At 44.0% G+C, this 22145-nt stretch overlaps 1 long non-coding RNA gene across 1 annotated transcript in view; it reads left to right on the forward strand.

The window, feature by feature from the left end:
* Nucleotides 1–3163: 3163 nt before the first annotated feature.
* Nucleotides 3164–22145, forward strand: part of LOC135983562 (uncharacterized) — a 38219-nt gene continuing 19237 nt past the window's right edge. Inside the window, exons 1-2 of the long non-coding RNA XR_010601247.1 lie at nt 3164–3280; nt 3384–3503. This is a non-coding gene — a long non-coding RNA (uncharacterized LOC135983562). The remainder of the gene's footprint in view (nt 3281–3383; nt 3504–22145) is intronic.

The raw sequence follows: 22145 nt of genomic DNA on the forward strand, positions 1-22145 counted from the left end.
ACCTCTCCTCTCCGCAGTGCCTATGTGGCAAAGCGTCCCGTCCCCTCCCCGCTACGAGGAGCCTCCACCAAACGGCAGCTGGCGGCCCCGCGGCTGGACCCGGGGGAAGCAGCCTTTGCTCCGGGCCAGCGGCCGCCTGGCGGGTTAGAAACAGACCGAGACCGAGCCGGAGCCAACCGGCGCGTGCGCAGACAGCGCGTTCCCTCCGGTGCCTGGCTCCCGAGCTGGCCGCAGCGAGCTCGCGCTGCCGCCTGTGACCGTTGGTCCGGCGAGGTGACGGTCACGCGCTCGCTGAGAGAGCGAGGAAGCCGGGTCCCCTCAGGGGAGGGAGGGGCTTGGTCCGGTGCCTATGGCCTGGGGCGGCGGCAGGGGTCCCGTCTCACTGATCTGACCCCCCACCCAGGCTCCACCACAGGCGCGTGCCCCTAGCACACCGCTATGGGGAGAAGCCTCCTCCCCACTCCACCCGTTATCCATGAAAGCACTACAGAGAAAAAACATTCAAATACCTACAAGAACCTATGTGCATGCTAATAAGCTTACCAGAAATCACCCTAACCTTAACGGGGATTCTGGTATGGGTAGCCCCTCAAACTTCCACCCAAATCAGAGTCCTTGTGGTTATAGGTTCATCACAGCTTCAGCTGAGAATAAGCACACTCAGTCCACTCTTTATACCTTTCAGGGACCTTTGATGTAGAGCTTCCAGAAGCAGGTGATTAGTACACAATGGATCTCTCTCCACATGATGCATCTTTAAAAGTTTGACTTGGGTAGCAAAAATTTGCATTTCCCTCATCGCAAAGTACTTTTTTAGGAAATCCACTTCACGCGTATTGTTCCAAAAAGCCCTTTGACTTTCCTAATACCTTCCAAAGATTGCATCAATCTTGTTATCCTGCTAAAGAAACCCCAGACAACCTCAAAATAGTATATAAGCATTTGCTTATACAGTGAACTCCAAATGTCCTGTTTCTGGTACAGTTTGTATGTACATTCTAGTTCACCAAAGAGTGTCATGTGAGGTCTTAAATGAAAGCTGGGGTCACACTGCTCATTAATACTATTCACAGGTGGCGAGTTCTATAGGCCCTGTGGTGCCTGGGCAGCAGGAATATTCCTGGTGCCCAGGCACCACGGGATCGGCTCCAGCACTGTCCGAGGCTGGGTCTCTCCCTCGGCCTCGGGTGCCCCCGCCCCGCACCTCCCCCGGGCTATTTAAAACAGCCCGGGCCCCCAACTCCCACCAGCAGCACAGTGCAGCTGAGCAGCTTCCTGCCTGCTCACTCCACGTGGCTACTGACCCCTCCCTGCAGCCCAGGGGGTGTCTGTGTCCTGCCCCAAGCACCCCTGCAGCCAATGGGAAGCTGTGGGGGCAGGGCCTGGGGATAGCAGCATATGGAGACTCCCGGCCTACCCTGCCTAGGAGCTCCAGGTAAGCGCTGCACACGCACACACACACCCTCCCAGAGCCTGCACCTCTCCTTTGGCCCCCAAACTCAGTTCCAGAGCCTGCACCCCTCAACCCCTCCTGCACCCCCAGCCCCTGTCCCAGCCTGCATCCAGCACCCAAACTCTGTCCCAGAGTCTGCACTTGTACCCCCTTCCCACACACCCCCTCCTGTCCCCAAACTCCCTCCCAGCGCTTGCACCCCTCACCCCCTCCTACACCACCACCACTTGCCCCAGCCCAGAGCCTACACCCAAACTCCCTCCCAGAGCCTGCACCCCTCACCCCCTCCTGCACCCCCACACCCTGCCGCAGACCGGAGCCTGCACCCAGCACCCAAACTCCATCCCAGAGCCTGCACCCCAGACCCTCTTCCCCACCCAAACTCCCTCCCAAAGCCTTAGGCAGGTGGGGGCTGGAGTTGGGGCGGGTTCTGGGCATCACCAAAAGTTCTACAAACCTGCATCCCCTGATACTAGTGTGAAATGTATGTAGAGATACTATGTAAGGCTTTACATATGCACACTGAAAATATGTTCTTAACTTCTGTATCACAGCAGACGTGGAGAAGAAGGTTTTCTGTCAGACGAGATGTTTATTCACCTTTCTCTCTGTCGGATGTAAGTTAAGCATTGTAAGCTAACGCAATGGATGCCTATTTACATATGAAGTTATCTAAGAGATGTGAAGTCCACAGGGAAGCAGCGCATAGGAAAAGAAACCATGAGGGACAATCAGTGAACTTTGGGGATATAAATAGAAGGCAAACAACACACACCCTTATCCTGCCCGTAGGAGTTAAATAGGCAGTTCCTTTACACTCATCAAAGTGGGATCTCAATCAACCTTGGTTGAAACACTGCGGAGGACCTCGGAGGTGAGATAAACGTCTTTAGACAGGAGGTTAACCAGTTAAGTTTAGTCTCTAGAAAGCATGTTATGATTTTATTTTATATGTAGCCTTTTGTTTCCAATTTCCTTACTTGCTATCACTTGAAAATGAACTTAAGAACAGCCATACTGGGTCAGACCAAAGGTCCATCTAGCCCAGTATCCTGTCTTCCGACAGTGGCCAATGCCAGTGCCCCAGAGGGAATGAACAGAACAGGTAATCATCAAGTGATCCATCCCCATTCCCAGCTTCTGGCAAACAAAGGCTAGGGAACTTATTGTTGTTTTTACTATAAATATATCCCCGTGCTGTGATATTAAGTAAGGTGCTAATCCTCAGTTGAATCCTATAAACTAGTGTATACTGTTCCTCTGGAAATAGCAGGCCTGGTATTTCTGTGAGTGTTCAGTTATTAGGTGCTTAACACTACAGGGGGAATGCTTCAAAGGGATTGGGGTGCACCCATTGTTAACCTATAAGGCAAAGTAAAGGCTGGTATAGTGCAGAGGAGAGTGCTTGGGTGGCTAATAGGCTGGTGATGTCAAGGAGCTGATATCCAGTTAAGCACAAGTAGGACTCCCTCATTCTGTAGGTTGGGGAGCAGGGAGTGTAACAAAATGACTTTCAGTCCTGGGTACCTCTGAGACTGTCACAGGGCCCTGCCTTGATATATATAGAAGGCCCTGTATTGTCTCAGGCCAGCCCTGCAGATAGGCATTGTCCCTCCTTTGGGATAACTTCATGTTTGGTCAATTGAGAAGAAGAATTGTGAGTTCTAAATTACTCAGCATAAATATAACCAGTTACTTTTACACAGGAAGATGGTTTCTTGCCTCCACTCTCACATACAGAATTAGTTCTCACTTGATTGGAGACAGTTCCTCCACTCCCCAAGAGGGAAGAAGTGAAGATCTACCTGTTCCAGGCTGTGAGTGTAGGTGGGTATATGCTGTACACACTGGGCTTACAATTTTTATTTCTGGAATGTGTGGAGAGGAAACATATCTGATGGTGTCATTTTTTTTTTTATCCTTCGGGAAGAATTTTATTATCTCACTGCTAGATCACTCTACAGTATTGACACCTCCTCATCAATTATTGGGAGTGGACTACATCCACCCTGACTAAATTGGCCTTCAACATTGGTTCTCCACTTGTAAGGTAACTCCCTTCTCTTCATGTGCCAACATATATTTATGTCTGTATCTGTAATTTTCATTCCATGCATCTGAAGAAGTGGGTTTTTTTACCCATGAAAGCTTATGCCCAAATAAATCTGTTAGTCTTTAAGGTGCCACTGGACTCCTCATTGTTTCTGTGGATACAGACTAACACGGCTACCCCTCTGACCCTCTGTAGTTGTGATCATAAGGTAGAAAGCACATTGTCCCGGCTTCTGAGTAGTCAGTAAAGATATTGGTTCCAGAGTCTTGTCTATGCTCTGAAACTAAACCACTGCTGTCAGTGGTTATCAGTAATTGTTGTAGCTGAGCTAATACTAAACAGAGTGTAGCTGCAAGGGCAGAAAAGGACAGAGTTCAGAATACCTGGGCATATATACACATAATTTTCCAGAAGATGGCAGCAAAGATTATCTTATGTTTTCTAATCTTTCAAAATTACTTTCTGACTTGCAATTTGTTGAACAAGGCTCATACAGACCAGAGGTTCTCAAACTGTGGTCTGCGAGCTCCATTCAGGTGTAATCCATGGATAGTTCCCTCTAAGGCGTGTGCCTGGGCAGCCACACACGACAGAATGAAGGGCCACTCACCACTCACCTAAGCCGTGCAGGCATGGCTCCGCTAATTAGGTGCCTGGACCCTGGAGAAGATGCACATGTAAGGTGAGGTGGTGGCCTTGGGGGGCATGGGGGTGGGTGAGAAGAGGGGATGAGGGGAATTTGGGATGTGCAGGGCTGTGGTGGCCAGAGAAAGAGGCGACTTTCCCCAGCGCCCGGGCTGTGGCTGCCGGGGAGAGACAGCCCTCCTTCCTAGCCTCAGCTTTGTGGCTGCTGTGGCAGGGGAGAGACACCCCCCATTCCCAGACCCAGCTTGGGGGCTGCCACTGCAGTGGAGAGAGGGCACATCCATCACATTAGAAAGGTAAGACTACTGATATTAAAATAGGAGTTGTGTGTTTTTATTTGTAGAACAAAAACAGTTAATTATTATAAAGGGTTTTTTATTATTTATATATAGCGCTTTTATCCAAAGCGTTTTATAATAGTTAACTAATGGTACAAACAACATTTGGAAAGATCATTAAGTGGTCTGCCAAGACCCTCAGCAATTTTCAAGTGCTCCGTGGAAAAAAAAAGTTTGAGAACCACTGACAGTAAATTTCTTGCAGAGGCAATGCCTACTCTGATGAATATGTTGCCTTTCACCAACAAAAACAAAACCTTACTTTCACCTTAAGGTCAGTGTAATGTTCAGAATAAAGTTGCAAAATCATTTCAGAGTAAACAGAACAAAATCATTTCTCTCACATAGTTGTGCCTTACCACCTGTTCTTTTGTTGATCCCTGCCAGTGCTGAATCAGGGATCAACAATTAGAAGCAAGCATGAACATAAGGGTTCCTCGGAGTTTAAAATATGCTGCTACTTTATTTTGATGCCCTTGTTTGTTTAATATAAAGAGAAAAATAAAATGCAGCACTTCTTATGATCTAAACACATGTGTAGTTACAAGTTAACAATTGCCTCATATAGGATCAAAATTTTAGTGTTCACAATTGTACAAACCTGTTTTTGCATATGTAGCTCATTATACATTCAAATATGCACTATACATCATCCCCTTCCTTAGAAAATATGCCTTCCATTTGTCTTTACTGCAGGAATTATTAATTATTATTATTGTCTAGTGATTAGGCCCCATTATACTAGGCCCTGTACATACTACACATACTAAGAGATAGTGCCTGCCCTGATGATCTTACAGTCTACATCAGGGGTGGCCAAACTTTTTGGCCCGAGGGCCACATCTGGGTGGGGAAATTGCATGCAGGGCCATGAATGTAGGGCAGGGGCAGGGGATTGGAGTGCAGGAGGGAGTGTGGGGTATGGGAGGGGGTGAGGTGTACGAGGGGGCTCAGGGCAAGGGGTTGGGATGCAGGAAGGGTGTGGGGTGTGGTAGGGGGCTCAGAGCAGGGGGTTGGGGTGCAGGAGGGGTTTGGGGTGCGGGCTCTGGCCTGGCACCACTTACCTTGAGCGGTTCCAGGGTGGCAGCGGTGCGCAATGAGGCTAAGGCAGACTCCCTATCTGCCCTGGCCCGACGCCACTCCCGGAAGCAGCTGGCACCACATCCCTGCAGCCCCTGGGGGGTAGGGGGGCAGAGGGCTCTGCGCGCTGCCCTCGCCTACGGGTACCTCTCTTGATGCTCAGAAAGGGCTTCTGAGGACTGTGGAAAGGGATCTGGGGATTGTAGTGGATCACAAGATAATCAGTCAGCAGTGTAACACTGTTGCAAAAAATTAAACATCATTCTGGGATGTATCAGCAAGAGTGTTGTAAGCAAGACAGGAGAAGTAATTCTTCCATTCTATGGGCATGTCTACATTATGAAATTATGTCAACTTAAATTATGTCAGCATACAGCCACTGCAGTAATTGAACTGTTTTTGCATGTCCACACTCCGATCCCTGTGTCAGTGGTGTGTGTCCGCACCAGGAGTGTTTGTACCGACTGTACTGTCACTGTGAAGCATTCTGGGACGGCTTCTGAAAGTGGTTTAGATTGGACATTAAGAAAAACTTCCTAACTGTCGGGGTAGTTAAGCACTGGAATAAGTTGCTTAGGGAGGTTGTGAAATCTCCATCACTGAAAGTTTTTAAAAACAAGTTAGACAAACACCTGTCAGAAATGGTCTAATTATTATGTAGTCCTTCCTTGAGTGCAGGGGACTGGACTAGATGACATATTGAGGTCCCTTCCAAGATGGTAAGACAGACAAATGGCGGGGGGGGGACCAAGGGCCAGCCTTGCTATTTATGGTGTCCTAAGTTGTCATGAAGCACAATTTGGGAATTAGTCACTGAGTTGCCTCCCATTTCTATGGTCCTGTTCTGGGTGAGATTAGCCAGTGAGTTTCCTCACATTCTTGTCAAGTTGCCAGAGAAGGGGAAGACTGGACTGGCTCATATATCTAAAACATGAAATGATATGTGGTTTGCTGACATATGGATCGTCATTCATTCCTTGATTTGCAGCTTGCTTGACATGTCAGCATGGAATTTTCCATTACATGCTCATATGACTACATGAAGAAAGGATCAGGAGTCATAGTTCTCTAAAAGGTCAGCTCAAGGTCACCAGCTTGCAATTTTAATTGTAATATATAAATTCTTTACATAAGCTGGGTATACATAATTGCTTTTTATGACCACAAGATATAGCAGCATTATACAAACCAATCATTTGTTGGGTAATCCTACAGGAGCTTTAATGTACGTTGTTATCTCTGTTGGCAAAGATTACGTATTTTCTAGAGAGATGCTCAAACCACAAAGTTTGTGTGATTTGTGTTTGTAAACAATTTTAATGGGTGCCTAGTGTCTGTGAGTAGTTTTTCTTTTGGACTTGTTTTTATAAATCCAATTACATAAAGTATTGAGGTGTTCATGTAACAATCTGTGGCCACATACATGCAGACACCATGGTCCTCAGTGAGGCTGGGATTTTGGGTTGACAGCACCAAAAACACAGGCCTTTACTACTTGAACTCTTCTAGCTGTGAGAAATTAGCAGGCTCTTTTAGTCTCTGAGCCCAACCACTAGACCAGAGCCAGCTCCAGGCACCAGCCCAGCAAGCAGGTGCTTGGGACGGCCCAGGGGAAGGGGCGGCACGTTGGGCTGTTCCGCAGCAATTTGGAGGCAGGTCCCTCTCGGAGGGAAGCACTTGCTACCGAATTACCGCCGAAGAAGAAAGCAGCGCGGTGGAAGTGCCACTGGAGTGCCGCCAATCGCAATTGCAATCGCGGCTTTTTTTTTTTTTCCCGCCGCTTGGGGCAGCAAAAACCCTGGAGCCGGTCCTGACTAGACTGAGATATGATTGATCACATACGCTCAACCAGCGTAATAATTTAGATCCAGTGTTTTGTTTCTGAGCTCATTGTGTTAATATCTTTGCATGGACAAATATGCGGACTACTAGAATAAGTGACTACCTTAAATAACATTTTTCGAAGAACAAAGATGCAAAACCAAAACCCTGACATAGTTTTTTGTAGTGATGTGATGGGACATTCCTCCCACCCCACTAGCCCTGAAGGGGTTAATATAGGCAAGAGAGGCTAATTATCCACAGGCCTGGAGGAGAGCTAGAGTGCAATGAGGATTAACTGGGGATGAAGGTCACCTAAGCAGAAACAAGTGTGGCTTCTATAAAGCCAGGGAGCTGACAACAGAGAGGACGGCTGAGGAAACCTGTGGTCACACTCCCTGATACAGGGGGAGGGGAGAGGAGAGTAGGAGCCTGTAATAGGCAGTGTAGGAAGTGGTCCAGGGAAGTAGTAAGAGCTGGGAGAATAGACTTGAGCTGCTGGGTCAAGGGTCCCTGGATTGGAACCCGGTGTTGAGGATGGGCCTGGGTTCCCTTACAAGCCATTGTGGGAGTAGCATGCAAGGGGCAGCCTATTTGGGCAGTTTGGAATGGACTTTGATAATACCCTGGAATGGGGGGAACTTCAATGTGACTGGCCTGGATGGCTAAGCTATGAGGAAGCATGAGTGATACTACAAAGTGAGTGGGACCACTGGCTGAGCAACCAGAAGGGGTGTCAGACCACATGGTGAGCCAGTCCCCAGATGGGCCACTAGGAGGCACCAGAGCCATAAGGAAGCTCCTTGTTACAATTGACTTCAAAAAATTAGGTTATACTTTTAAACTGTTTGTAACAATCAGGTCATATAAATGAGCCATTCAACACATACAGTAGCAGAATTATGAGATGAAGGCTATAATCCATGTGACAGTGGTCCTATCTGATTTTCAGCAAGCAGGAATTTAGGGACAGATAATGAAGTAGGATTGGGCACTGGAAACTTGATCAAGTTCTAAGGGGAATCCAGAAAAATCTGGAACTCTTATCACAGCTTAATGCACATTAGAAAACATAATCCCAACTATACATAAATACAAAATGATGGGATCTAAATTAGCCACTACCACTTAAGAAAGAGATCTTGGAGTCACCGTGGATAGTTCTCTGAAAACATCCACTCAAAGTACAATAGCAGTAAAAAAGCTAACAGAATGTTAGGAGCCATTAGGAAAGGACTAGATAAAAGACCAACAACAACAACAACAAAATCCTAATGCCACTATATAAATCCATGGTTCACCCACACCTTGAATCCTACATGCAGTTCTGGTCACCCCATTCCAAAAAAAAGATATATTAGTATTGGAAAAGGTACAGAAAAGGGAACAAAAATGATTAGGGGTATGGAACAGCTTACATCGAAGCAGGATCAAAAAGACTGGGACCGTGGGGGGGCATATCATAGAGGTCTATAAAATCATGAATGATGTGGAGAAAGTGAGTAAGGAAGTGGGATCACCCAGTGAAATTAATAGGTGGCAGGTTTAAAACAATCAAAAGGACGTACTTCACACCATGCAGTCAATGTGTGGAACTTGTTATGGAATGTTGCGAAGGCCAAAAGTATAACTGGGTTCTAAAAAGAATTAGATAAGTTCATGGAGGATTGGTCTATCAATTACTATTAGCGAAAGGTGGTCAGGGATGCAAGCCTATGCTTCGGGTGTCCCTAAACTTCCAGTTGCCAGAAGCTGGGACTGGAAGAGAGGATAGATCACTTGAAATTGCCCTGTTCTGTTCATTCCCTCTGAAGCATCTGGTACTGGCCACTATCTGTAGACAGGATACTGGGCTAGATGGACCCTTGGTCTGACCCAGTATGGCCGTTCTTATGTTCACCAGGCAGAAGAGTAGATAGCCTTTGAGAAGGGAGAGCTCTGCAGCCATTTGTTGTACAGATTAATTGTACATGAAGTTGGGTTTATTTATGGCAAACAACTTTTCCTTTGTTTTTCTGGTGTAACCAATGCATTCTAACCCTCTTCAAGAATAAAACCTAGAGGACAGAGACTTGCTGACCAGTGATTTTTAGTTCTGCCTCTCAGTGACCCACTGCACCAGTTTGCAGTAACATTTCTCTGTTTCATTTTCTTTCAGATTGTATTGCTTACTTTATTAAGCATATTTGTCACTAAAAGTATAACAAAGCATAAAACCAAGAAAAAGGTTCTTTCTTGGGCAAAGAATTGTAGTATATGGAAGTGGAGCTCCCTGAAACCTCTTATTTCACATATTTCACCCAACCATCTCCCTCCCAGTGGTACAGGACTGGATAGAAGTTATATATTGTAATACATATACAAAAAATTATCTGCATGAACACTATAGGTTTTTAAATAATAGAGACTCCTCGGTAGAATCCTGTGAAAATGGGATTTTAAAATAAGATTTTTAATATGTCAAAAATACAATTGATTATTTTTAAATGAATGATTTGAAAGCATGGGTTATTTGAAGAAGGCCAGGTGTTATTTAATTTTGCCATTCATCATGAATCTTGTGATAGTTGATGTTTTTCCTAAAACTCTCCTGGTTGTGGCAAAAACCTTGAAAACATGGTCCAAGTGCATCCGCAAGGCTCAAAAGCCAAAAGGCAAATAAAAAGAACCCAACATTTATTTAAATCTCATGGTTTCTAAGCCAATCTCATAATGTTGGAGGGACTGACTCATGATTTTTGCAAGTTTGGGATTGGCAATATTGGATTAGACATCTACTTGATAGTGCCAATAAGGATTTCAAGACCTTTTGCGAGAGGATAAAATTTGATTTTTCTGGGCAGTGATGAATTGAAATCCTTCTCTTGTTGCATGCTGCAAGCTTAAATGGCACATAATCTTTGTTATAGCTAGGGAATCCATCACCTTATTATCTGTGCACCTATATAAACTTCTATTAAACTGCACTCTACTTTCAAGAAGCTACTGAACGTTCTTCAAGAAGGACAAGGTACTATTTTGCATTCAGCATTGCATCTTATGTAAAATGGAATGAAGCCTCTGCCCTCGGAATTGTAAATTATTATATCCATCTGTGCCTTTATATCTCACTCATCTCCATACCCTGTATGCACCAAGTTCTCAAAGTCACGTCTCATTCTTAAAACTGTAACTAAAAAGTAAAGGAAAAGAGTTTTCCCCCCTCCAATAACAAAGCAACATTCCATAGGTACATTACAGTATATTCAAATATAGGGTATGCAAACTATCACTTACTGCATATCAAGACAGAGATAACTTACTCTATGTACACTTCAGCCACCATAAAGAATGTGTATACTAGACAAGTTAATATGTAGATCTCAAAATCAGTATCACACGAGCATGATTTTCCAAAACCAACTCTCTCTTTATCCATCGAAGGAAGAGGGCTAATTACATGGATCTTAATAAGTTCACTAAAGAATCAAAGATCCTTTTATTTCCACTCTGCAAAGTGTCATTACATTGCTTACTTGTTACTACTCAAATGAGTCAAATAAAAGAAGTAATATTATTAGCCAGTGATGGTGCCCAGCCATCTGGGTATACAGTATAAATGCACAGGTTAGGACTCAATAATCATAATTCAGATGTCTCCACTTAATTGGCATCATGATGTATGGAATGTCCATTTAATTGTTATAATTACCAGGGAACTGATTCTGTGCAATGAATTTTAATTATTCTAAGCAGCTGTTACAACTTTATTTAAATGGCATATCTGGTTAGGGATTGGTCTAACTTGAAACTATTTATCTGAAAGCCTTACCCCTTAACCTATGTCAAAGTTTGGATAAAGTGATACCTATATGTGAAAAACCTCTGCATTTGGTTTTACAAAACCACCTTTGGCTATGCCTTTCTTTAGGTTTGGTGTTAGCTACTGTAGGCTTATTCATGGTATTGAAGAGAGAATTACTAGCATAAACAGCTCAGTGTGCAGTCCTTGGTCCTTTGTTCATTTTTTATGTTACTTCCCATCAATACAATGGCTGTCCAGGAGTCAAACTATTTATATTAAAATGCAGTCCTATTCTGAATGTGACTCTGTAAAAATGACATAAAGGGACTCCATGTTTATTGTCTCTCACCATATCAGTTGTGCTCAGTTTAAAAGTAGAAAAATATTTTTTCAGAGTTCCAAACCTGCAAACTCACCTTGGGATTTAAGAGTCTGGTTGGGTCTCTTCTGTCTCCTGGATCACCATTGGAAATAGAACAGGAGTACTTGTGGCACTTTAGAGACTAACAAATTTATTAGAGCATAAGCTTTCGTGGGCTACTGCTACAGAAGTGGGCAGTAGCCCACGAAAGCTTATGCTCTAATAAATTTGTTAGTCTCTAAGGTCCCACAAGTTCTCCTGTTCTTTTTGCGGATACAGACTAACACTGCTGCTACTCTGAAAACTGGAAATAAAGGTTCCAAAGCCCTCATTCTGTCTTCAGGTATACCTATGCATCCCCATTGCATCCCCATTGTCTTCAAATGATGCTGTCACTAACACCTATGCAATACTGTTGCATTCAGTAGGTTTACACATGTTCAGTTTATATATATATATACACACACACACTCTCTCTCTCCCTACCTACCTACCTACCTACCTACCTACCTACTTACCTTCTTCAGGCACATTTGTAGTAATTCCACAACACAGTGTGCCCCTTCTTTCTGTTTTGTGTTGCCATACCAACTATAACGAGACTAATCAATTAAGGGTGGGCTATTATCAGCTCGGTCACCTGCACATCTACTAATGTGATATATGCCATCATGTGCCAGCAATGCCCCTCTGCCATGTACATTGGCCAAACCGGACAGACTCTACGCAAAAGAATAAATGGCCACAAATCAGACGTCAAGAATTATAACATTCAAAAACCAGTCAGAGAACACTTCAACCTCCCTGGTCACTCAATTACAGACCTCAAAGTCGCAATACTCCAACAAAAAAACGTCAAAAACAAACTCCAATGAGAAACTGCTGAATCGGAATTAATGTGCAAACTGGACACCATTAAATTAGGCTTGAATAAAGACTGGGAGTGGATGGGTCATTACACAAAGTAAAACTATTTCCCCGTGCTAATTTTTTCCCCTACTGTTACTCACACCTTCTTGTCAACTGTTGGAAATGGGCCATCCTGATTATCACTACAAAAGCTTTTTTTTCTCCTGCTGATAATAGCCCACCTTAATTGATTAATCTTGTTATAGTTGGTATGGCAACACCCATTTTTTCATGTTCTCTGTGTGTGTATATATATCTTCCTACTGTATTTTCCACTGCATGAATCCGATGAAGTTGGTTTTAGCCCACGAAAGCTTATGCCCAAATAAATTTGTTAGTCTCTAGGGTAAATTGACTAGTTTCAAGTTAGCAGTGTCCATTTAAGGCAATAGTCTCCAAAATATTCCATCCAACAATCACTTACTACCAGCCACAGTTCTGTGGTTCAACAGAAAATCATAGTCATGTATTTATTTCTTTGCTTATGAGTTTCTGACTGGCAGATAGTGATGAATAATATTGTCAAACAAAATGCAATATTTTCTTAAGATTGAAATAGTACAAAAATTTGACCTCAGTTGTTTTGACTGCAAATTAGATTTCTCTATATTTCTGTAATGTGCTGTGAAACAAACACTACTGTTACTGGAATTTAAAGATGCTCAAGTTATTTAATGGACTGTAAAGCTCTGGGTGCTAGGGTGACATGGAAGCTGCCTAGGGGACTCTGATGTATTAAGCAGCATTGATTCCTTTTAATATATCCACTTGGACAGCTGCATATCTATCAGGGCTCTGAAACCTGTCAAGGGAGGAGAGTCTCAGAGCTCGGTCTCCAGCCAGGAACGTCTACACTGCTATTTTTATACCTGTCATGTGAGCCCACGTCAGTTGACCCGGGCTCTGAAACTCACTGGCGCAGGGTTTCATTTTGGTTTTTTTTGCAGTGTAGATGTATAGAATCCAGCACTCCTGTTTTCCACTTTCTCTAGCTTCTAGCCCCACTGTCAAAACCTTGCAGAGCCCACTCCGCACAGATCAGATGTGCTGCTGCCATGGACAAAGGAGATGAAGACAAGGCTAAGGACATAGAATCACAGTTATAGAATTGTAGGACTGGAAGGGACCCTGATAGGTCATCTAGTCCAGTCCCCTGCACTCATGGCAGGACTAAATATTATCTAGACCATCCCTGACAGGTATTTGTCTCTAACCTACTCTTAAATGTCTACACTAAGAAGCTTACAGTGGCACAGCTGTAATGAGCCACTGTAAGATCACTTGTGTAGCTCTCTTCCGCCGACATAATATAACCTCCTGAGCGAGTGGCGGTAGCTATGTTGGTGGGAGAGCGTCTCCTGCTGACATAGCACACGAGCGCTTATGCCAGCGAAGCTTATGTCTCTCACGGGTGTGACCCCTGACCAACGTAAGTTTTGCCGACATAAGGGGTAGTGTAGGCAAGTCCTAATAAGTAGTATTCCACCTATTATTTGGTCATAGGGAGCTGTGCCCATGTAGGGTTCCCTTTGCCCAAGTTAGCAGAGCAAATCCCCTGGCTCCGTAGAAGTAGCTACTATCGCTTCTCGGCTCTCTGAGCTATGGCGCAAATATAGCTGAGGTCTAATGGCTAGTTCAAACCTTAGCATTGGCTCTGTGATGGTGGCACATTATTGCCAAGTACCCTTTTGAGCCTGTTATCAGACACTATATTCAGTTAACAGATAAAAAGAGTTTGTCAGGCCAGTAACTGCTTTGTGGAAAATAATTAGGTTAGACTCTGTGTTTTCCCTCTCAATTGCTATGGTAATGATAACACATTTGCTGCTTTTTAAGGCCATAAACAGCAGCAGCAGTTCAGAAAGTAAATGGGAGCCCTGGTTTTCTTTGTGAATATGTGAGGTTTCATAATCATGTGGTGCAAGATTTTGGGAGAGGGAGGAAGACAACACATCAGAAGGGATCCAACTAGCCAGTGTTATCAAAGAGTTACTGACCAAAGATGAAGAAAAATAAATTAGGTGAATGATCCTGCCTTGCGCACTCCTGTGGTTATGTCTATTTGTGACAATAATTCAAGGGAAAGAGGATTGTAGAGTGAGGAAGGAAGAAAATGACTCAGATTTATTCCTTATTTTACCTACAGCTTCTGTGTTTGCTCTGTACAATTAGTTCTATGAGGACCTTCCTAAAGAGATTACTTTGTAAGGCCATCTTTATGCCTCACCCACAGGGTCTCCAACAATTGTGCTTTGTTCCGCCTCTCTAGCCTGCAAAACTGTGACTGATTCTGATGCAGCGAACTGCTGTGAAGCCAGTACAAAGTGGAGTTACTCCCTTTCAACTTCAGACAGTCAGATCAGTGTGGGTGAGTGGACTCCTATGGCATGGTTTCAATCAGCAGAGTTGCTGCTGCAAGTGCAGAGAGACGCCTGCTGCTTGTTTATCAACATATTTGTCAAATTGCTTTTGAAGTTTAATAAGATTAATGCTTAATTAACATGATTGAGTTTCTTTCACTTTATCTCTTGAACTTACACTGTGGTTTCTTTCTGTTTGGGGTGGGGCATAGGTATGGATAAAATAAGACTGTCACCCAATTCTGAATATTCAGCTAATTGGTTTTGACTTCCAGCTGTTGGCTGGGATGGGCGCTGGAATTGCTGAAATTCTGTGAAAAAGCTGTTTCCATTACACTGATGGCCAGAAGTATCAGAAGTTACATGAAAAAAACATGTTCTTGTGAGACTAACTGACCAATTATTATTCTTATTTCATACTCGATTGTTTTTTTGTTGTTCATTCATTCAGCCTGGTGCTATTTTTCTAGCATAAGAAGAGCATAATACTGTGTTCCTCTATAGTGCTTTCCAGGCAGGGATCCCATCATAGCCTCAGGAAGGAGTGCGGTCTGGTGACTAGAGTATTAGGTTGGGATTCAAGAAAGCTGGATTCTAATCTTAGCTGTGCCACGAACCTACTGGGTGATCTTGGGTAAGTCATGTTACTTCTATGCCTCTGTTTCCCCTTCCATTCCTTTTCTTGTCTGTTTAGGATGTAAACTTTTTGGAACAGAGATTGCTGCTCCCTATATGTTTGCCCAGTGTCTACTACAATAGGGCCCCAAACTCAATTGGGACCTCTAGGCCCTGTTGTAATACAAAGAATTATTAATAATAATATCAACCATTTTACAAATATTAAAAAAATAAGCTTCACAACACTTTTGTGAGATACAGTAGGAGAGTATTATTTTACAGATGCGTAAAGTCACGAATAGAAAATGCTTTTCAGGGACACCCAGGGTTCTGAGGCACCTCACTACCACTTGCCCTTAGAGTGAGAGAACCTGTCTGTGCCTGCTGTGGGTCAACTCCACAACTCCAGCAGTGGCAGGCAACACAAGCACTCCCCTCAACGCCTTGACCCATCGGCTCCAGGAGAAGTTGGCGCCTATGGTTTTTAGGCCTGTTGCTGTGTAGAGCCCACTGACACCAAATCCCTGCTTGGCTCCTACTCCTTGTCCCTATGCCTGGTACCATGCCCTGACCCCTGCTTCTGACTTCATCTTTGACCTTTAGTATGGCTTCCAGCTCGGGCCTGACCCATAGTGTGGCTTTGGGCTCTCACTCTGGCTCTGATCTTTGGTGTGACTCCTGAGAGCGACCCTGACATCACCTCTGGTTCTGACCACTAGGTCAGACTGCCCTGTTTTGGGCCCTGCCACAGTGCTTTACAGCCAGGCTGGCTGTGGCCCTTCTTTCATGAGATATGCACATTGTCAGTTTGCCAGGTGAAGGATCCAATGTGTCGCTCTTAAGAGCATAAGATGTGTCTATACGGAAAATTAACTATTATCCATACGTACATTTCACAATGATTATGATGACCAGTGAGCTACTGGCTCTCAGTAGAGACTTCACATGCCATGCTTTGGTGAACTATAATGCAAATATTTAACCCAGAGGATCCCTTTAAAACCCTATGCACACCCTGTGTCCTTCATCAGTTGGCACCAAGGGATCCCTGGGTCACAGAAGGGTTAAGTGATTTGTCCAAGATCACAAAGGAAAGCTGTGGCTTACTACCCAGAAATGTGGAGTAGTGTTAGATCCCCTGACTCTCCAGCCTATGTCTTAAACACAAGATCAAGGCAAAGCAAACGATTATAAAATTGGTCTTGAATGTCCCATCACTGCAAATACTTGTCACTGCAAAATAAATGTCACTGCAAATACTTCCTTGCCCCTCTTTGTTATTTATAAACAGAATATTATAAATTTGGATATAAATATAAGTTGGAATATAAAATTGGAAGCTGGTGTTGGAGGATGTCATGCTATATGAGCAGCATGGGGAGGTATGGAGAGTAAGCTCTGCTCTGAGATGACTTCTTTCCCCTCCAGATGTTGCCATTTGAGTGTTTGGGGTCTTAAGAGTGAGTCTTGGGATAGTTGTAAGTTTTGGAGACTCTAGACCCAATCCTACTCTGATTGAATAAATAGGAGTTTTGCAGGTTTCAGTGGGGGTGAGAGATGGACCTCTGTTACCATTAAACAATGGAAAGATGGTCTCCTATTACTGTTCTTCAGTTTTATTTTAGGAAAATTAACTAAATATATATTTAAAAAAATTCCCTACTGGGTGAGTGGGAGGCTGACTGACTTTGAATAAACTGCAACTTCCAGTCACATCTGGAGGGTTCTGCTTCCCCCATGTGGGGTAGTATCATACAGCCTTTCTTCTTAGCCAGGCAGCCCTGTGACTCCAGAACATGAAGTTGCAGACCACTCTCTGGCTACTGGTAGAATGGGAATTTGGCCATTCCCTCACATTCTCAGGAATACTGGGTTCAGCCTATTATCATTTTGATCATAAAATGTCCCCTACAATATTGGCTACCAGACAAACATGGGTCAGTTTGTCTACAAAATTTAAATTCCATCCGTTCTCACATATTGATGCTATACTTTGGGGCAAGTCATTGTTGAAAATCTACAAGAAACCATTAATATGGAGACAGTGGATTGATAAAAATGTAATTGGGTCTATCAACTGATCTCAGAGGACCAGGTCCTGCCATTCCAAGCACTGTAACAACAATACAACCTACCTGGTCCAGCTGTATGGCATTACATGCAGGTTAAGCATCTCTTGAAAGACATATTTGATCCTGATATGCTTGGAGCATCAGAGACTCCAGAATTGCTTAAACAGAGAAAGATCCATAGGTTCACACAATGAGCTGTTCTGATTTCCTGGCCTAAAAGACTCTCCCTAACTTAGATTGACTGTGCCAGGCTTGGAATAAAGATCCAAAGGCCAAATCATACTTGGAGTTGCAGCTAGCAAGAGATGTTCAGAGTAACAAGAAGGATTTCTTCAGGTATGTTAGCAACAAGAAGAAGATCAAGGAAAGTGTGGCCCCTTACTGAATGAGGGAGGCAACCTAGTGACAGAGGATGTGGAAAAAGCTAATGTACTCAATGCTTTTTTTGCCTCTGTCTTCACGAACTTGCCCAGACTGCGACACTGGGCAGCACAGCATGGAGAGGAGGTGACCAGCCCTCTGTGGATGAAGAAGTGGTTCAGGACTATTTAGAAAAGCTGGATGAGCACAAATCCATGGGGCTGGATGCGCTGCATCCGAGGGTGCTAAAGGAATTAGCGGATGTGATTGCAGAGCCATTGGCCATTATCTTTGAAAACTCATGGCGATCGGGGTGGTCCCGGATGACTGGAAAAAGGCTAATGTAGTACCCATCTTTAAAAAAGGGAAGAAGGAGGATCCGGGGAACTACAGGCCACTCAGCCTCACCTCAGTCTTTGGAAAAATCATGGAGCAGGTCCTCAAGGAATCAATTATGAAGCACTTAGAGGAGAGGAAAGTGATCAGGAACAGTCAGCATGGATTCACCAAGGGCAAGTCATGCCTGACGAACCTAATTGCCTTCTATGACGAGATAACTGGCTCTATGGATGAGCGGAAAGCAGTGGACTCGTTATTCCTTGACTTTAGCAAAGCTTTTGATACGGTCTCCCACAATATTCTTGCTGGCAAGTTAAAGAAGTATGGGCTGGATGAATGGACTGTAAGGTGGATAGAGAGCTGGCTAGATCGTTGGGCTCAATGGGTAGTGATCAATGACTCCATGTCTAGTTGGCAGCTGGTATCAAGCAGAGTGCCCCAAGGGTCGGTCCTGGGCCGGTTTTGTTCAATATCTTCATTAATGATCTGGAGGATGGCGTGGATTGCACCCTCACCAAGTTTTCAGATGACACTAAACTGGGAGGAATGGTAGATACACTGGAGGGTTGGGATAGGATACAGAGGAACCTAGACAAATTAGAGGATTGGGCCAAAAGAAATCTGATGAGGTTCAACAAGGACAAGTGCAGAGTCCTGCACTTAGGATGGAAGAATCCCATGCACAGCTACAGACTAGGGACCGAATAGCTAGGCAGCAGTTCTGCAGAAAGGGATCTAGTGGTTACAGTGGACGAGAAGCTGGATATAAGTCAACAGTGTGCCCTTGTTGCCAAGAAGCCTGGCATTTTGGGCTGTATAAGTAGGGGCATTGCCAGCAGATCGGGGGACGTGATCATTCCCCTCTATTCGGCATTAGTGAGGCCTCGTCTGGAGTATTGCGTCCAGTTTTGGGCCCCACGCTATAAGAAGGATGTGGAAAAATTGGAAAGAGTCCAGCGGAGGGCAACAAAAATGATTAGGGGTCTGGAGCACATGACTTATGAGGCGAGGCTGGGAGAACTGGGATTGTTTAGTCTGCAGAAGAGAAGAATGAGGGGGGATTTGATAGCTGCTTTCAACTATCTGAAAGGGGGTTCCAAAGAGGATGGATCTAAACTGTTCTCAGTGGTAGCAGATGACAGAACAAGGAGTAATGGTCTCAAGTTGCAGTGGGGGAGGTTTAGGTTGGATATTAGGAAAAACTTTTTCACTAGGAGGGTGGTGAAGTACTGGAATGGGTTATCTAGGGAGGTGGTGGAATATCCTTCCTTAGAGGTTTTTAAGGCCCGGCTTGACAAAGCCCTGTCTGGGATGATTTAGTTGGGAATTGGTCCTGCTTTGAGCAGGGGGTTGGACTAGATGACCTCCTGAGGTCCCTTCCAACCCTGATATTCTATGATTCTATGATTCTTTCTGTGTATATAAGATGACCATCTGTATCATTGTTGTTACCATTGTTATGCAGTTGCAACAAATCTTATACAAGTGTATCATGTAAGGTGTCAATGGAAAAGTTATAGTCTGTCAAGTATGATTGTCCTGGTTAAATCCATGTAGCATCACTATATCTGAAGTTAGGAATATTGGCTATGTATTTGTATCTAAAATGTTTGTTCTTGGGGTGACACCCACAAGGTAGTCCAGCCCATTCTGAATGGGCTATTCAAGCTTGATGGGCCATTAAGAAGAATCAACTCTCCATATAGCTCTTCGTTAGAATGCTGCAGATATAGGGATGACAAGTGCCCAGTTTTCAACCGAAAAGTCCCATTGTTGAAAATCTACAAGATTTTTGACCGGCCACCAAAAATCCAGTTACTGCCTGCACGGGTTCTGGAACGGAGGGGTGCTGTGCAGGTGGCAGTTGAGTCCCAGTTGAGGGAGAAAGGGGGGGGAGTGAGTGAGCGGTTGGTGGGAGTGATCAACTGACCACAGGGAGGAGGGGAGTGAGGGGAGGAGGGAGCAAGTGAGTGGCCGGGGGAGGAGGGGAGTGAGCGACAGAGAGGGACCTGTAGTGTCTGGTTTTAAGAAATTGAAAGTTGGCAACCCTAGACTGAACACCTTCCAATCTTTTGGAAGTTACTAGAGAGACTTTTGCAAGCCAGCAGTCTATTCCATTATTGTTATGATCCTGATCTATGAACATTGAAAATCACTTGTATGTATGATTCTTTAACCATTCAAAAACTCTCCACTTTTTCTTTTCTTTTCTTTTCTTTTCTTTTCTTTTCTTTTCTTTTCTTTTCTTTTCTTTTCTTAATAAATCTTTAGTTAGTTTACTAAGGATTGGCTGACAGCGTGATATTTGGATAAGATCTGAAATACATATTGACCAGGGATTGGTAGATTGAGAACCACACATACGGTGAATTGGGTTTTCAGTAAACTCTCACTATATTAGTCTGGATTGGAATCAAGGGCTGGAATGCCTAAGGGGGACTATGTTTGGCTTCTTGTTAACCAATGTAGAGCTACAAAAGTTCTTTTGTTACTGATCTGGTAAACCTAATTATAATATAAACCAACAGTTTTGGGGATTGTCCACCTGTTTCTTGCAGTCTGCCCTGAGTGTGGCATTCTCATGTGGTCCACCCCATGCACCCAGTCACTCTTTGCAAAACTCTACTATTGATCTGTGATTAAGAGTTATTCAGCAAAAAGTTATATTTTGTTCACACTGGTTCCCACATTGCATGGGTCTTCCCCCAGTAGACTGCTGCTGAAGATGCTGGTTCACATATTCTGGGATTGTCTCAGGTTACAGTTCTTTTGGCTAGAAGCAGGCAGGAAGATTAATATAATAATAGATACTTTCTTCGAAGTTACTTGCTAGAACTGTGTTTTGGGATATATCCCATCATCTTGGAAACTCTCCACCTCTCAGAAAGCCCCGTTCTCTAGAGCAGCGCTTGCAGCCAAATGACATCTATTGCTTAGAGGGAAGAGCAGCCTGCCTCTAGGTATAGAAGCTTGGCACAGCGAGTTGATTGCCCTGGCAGCTCAGCAGCAGGTAACATTCAGGAGAAGAGGAACTTCAGACAAATTTGAAAAGATTTGGTCTGACTTTTTAGAAATCTTGGATTCATTCCTAGTGGATGGAAGCTGAGCGATCATTCTCCTTTCCACCTCCCTTTCCGTTCTTTACTTTTTGTTTGTTTGTTCTGTCCTTACTTTTTGGGGAAGAATCAGTAAAATATAACGAATAAAAAACAAAGTAATGATATGATGGGGTCAGATTCAATCAGTACTGGGTGGCACATCATATTAGCATGTTACCAGTGGTACCATTATTTTCTGCAGAATGTAAGCTTCGGTTGTTGTGTGTGTGTGTGTTTGTTTGTTTGTTAAAAGAAACATCTAACCCTTATGGTTGCAAAGAAAACTTTCTGAATGTGACTCAGAGGTATTTTTTCAGTCTGTCAAAAGAAAACTGAGAGGTGTGAACTGCTCCCTTTCTTCTGAGTGGGTTTTGTTGCTGAAGCCTTAAAGATGACAAAGTAAGTGTCAAGATCAACTATTTCACTGCTGATCATTTTAGGTTGGAAATAGGGGAGGAGTTTAAGCAGAGTACTAACACCATTTCCTCCCCACTGGTTATGCTACCCCCAAACAATGGAAACTTGTGTAGGACTTTAGGAAATCCACAATGGGGAGAAAATGACAGTAGCAACAAATAGCTAAACTACTTATACAATCAAGTCTCTCTTACTGCCTTTATGTGGCAGCATGCTTTGCTATGCATTAATAGCAAAACTACACACAGTGCAGGAAAGGTTGCAAGGAAAGGATATGAAACAAAGCAGTGCACTGTTAGTGAGGTCATCCAAGCTGGCAGAGGGCTGACAGCTCTGAAGTTTTTCTGATCATGATCAGAAATCCATCAAAAGATTGATTTAATACCTGCCATTCTCTTCTCCCCCCCCCCCTCCCCCAAATGGCAACTTTGAAGAAG

Source organism: Chrysemys picta, chromosome 1 (genome assembly GCF_011386835.1).
Source record: "Chrysemys picta bellii isolate R12L10 chromosome 1, ASM1138683v2, whole genome shotgun sequence".
Lineage (NCBI taxonomy): Eukaryota > Metazoa > Chordata > Testudines > Emydidae > Chrysemys > Chrysemys picta.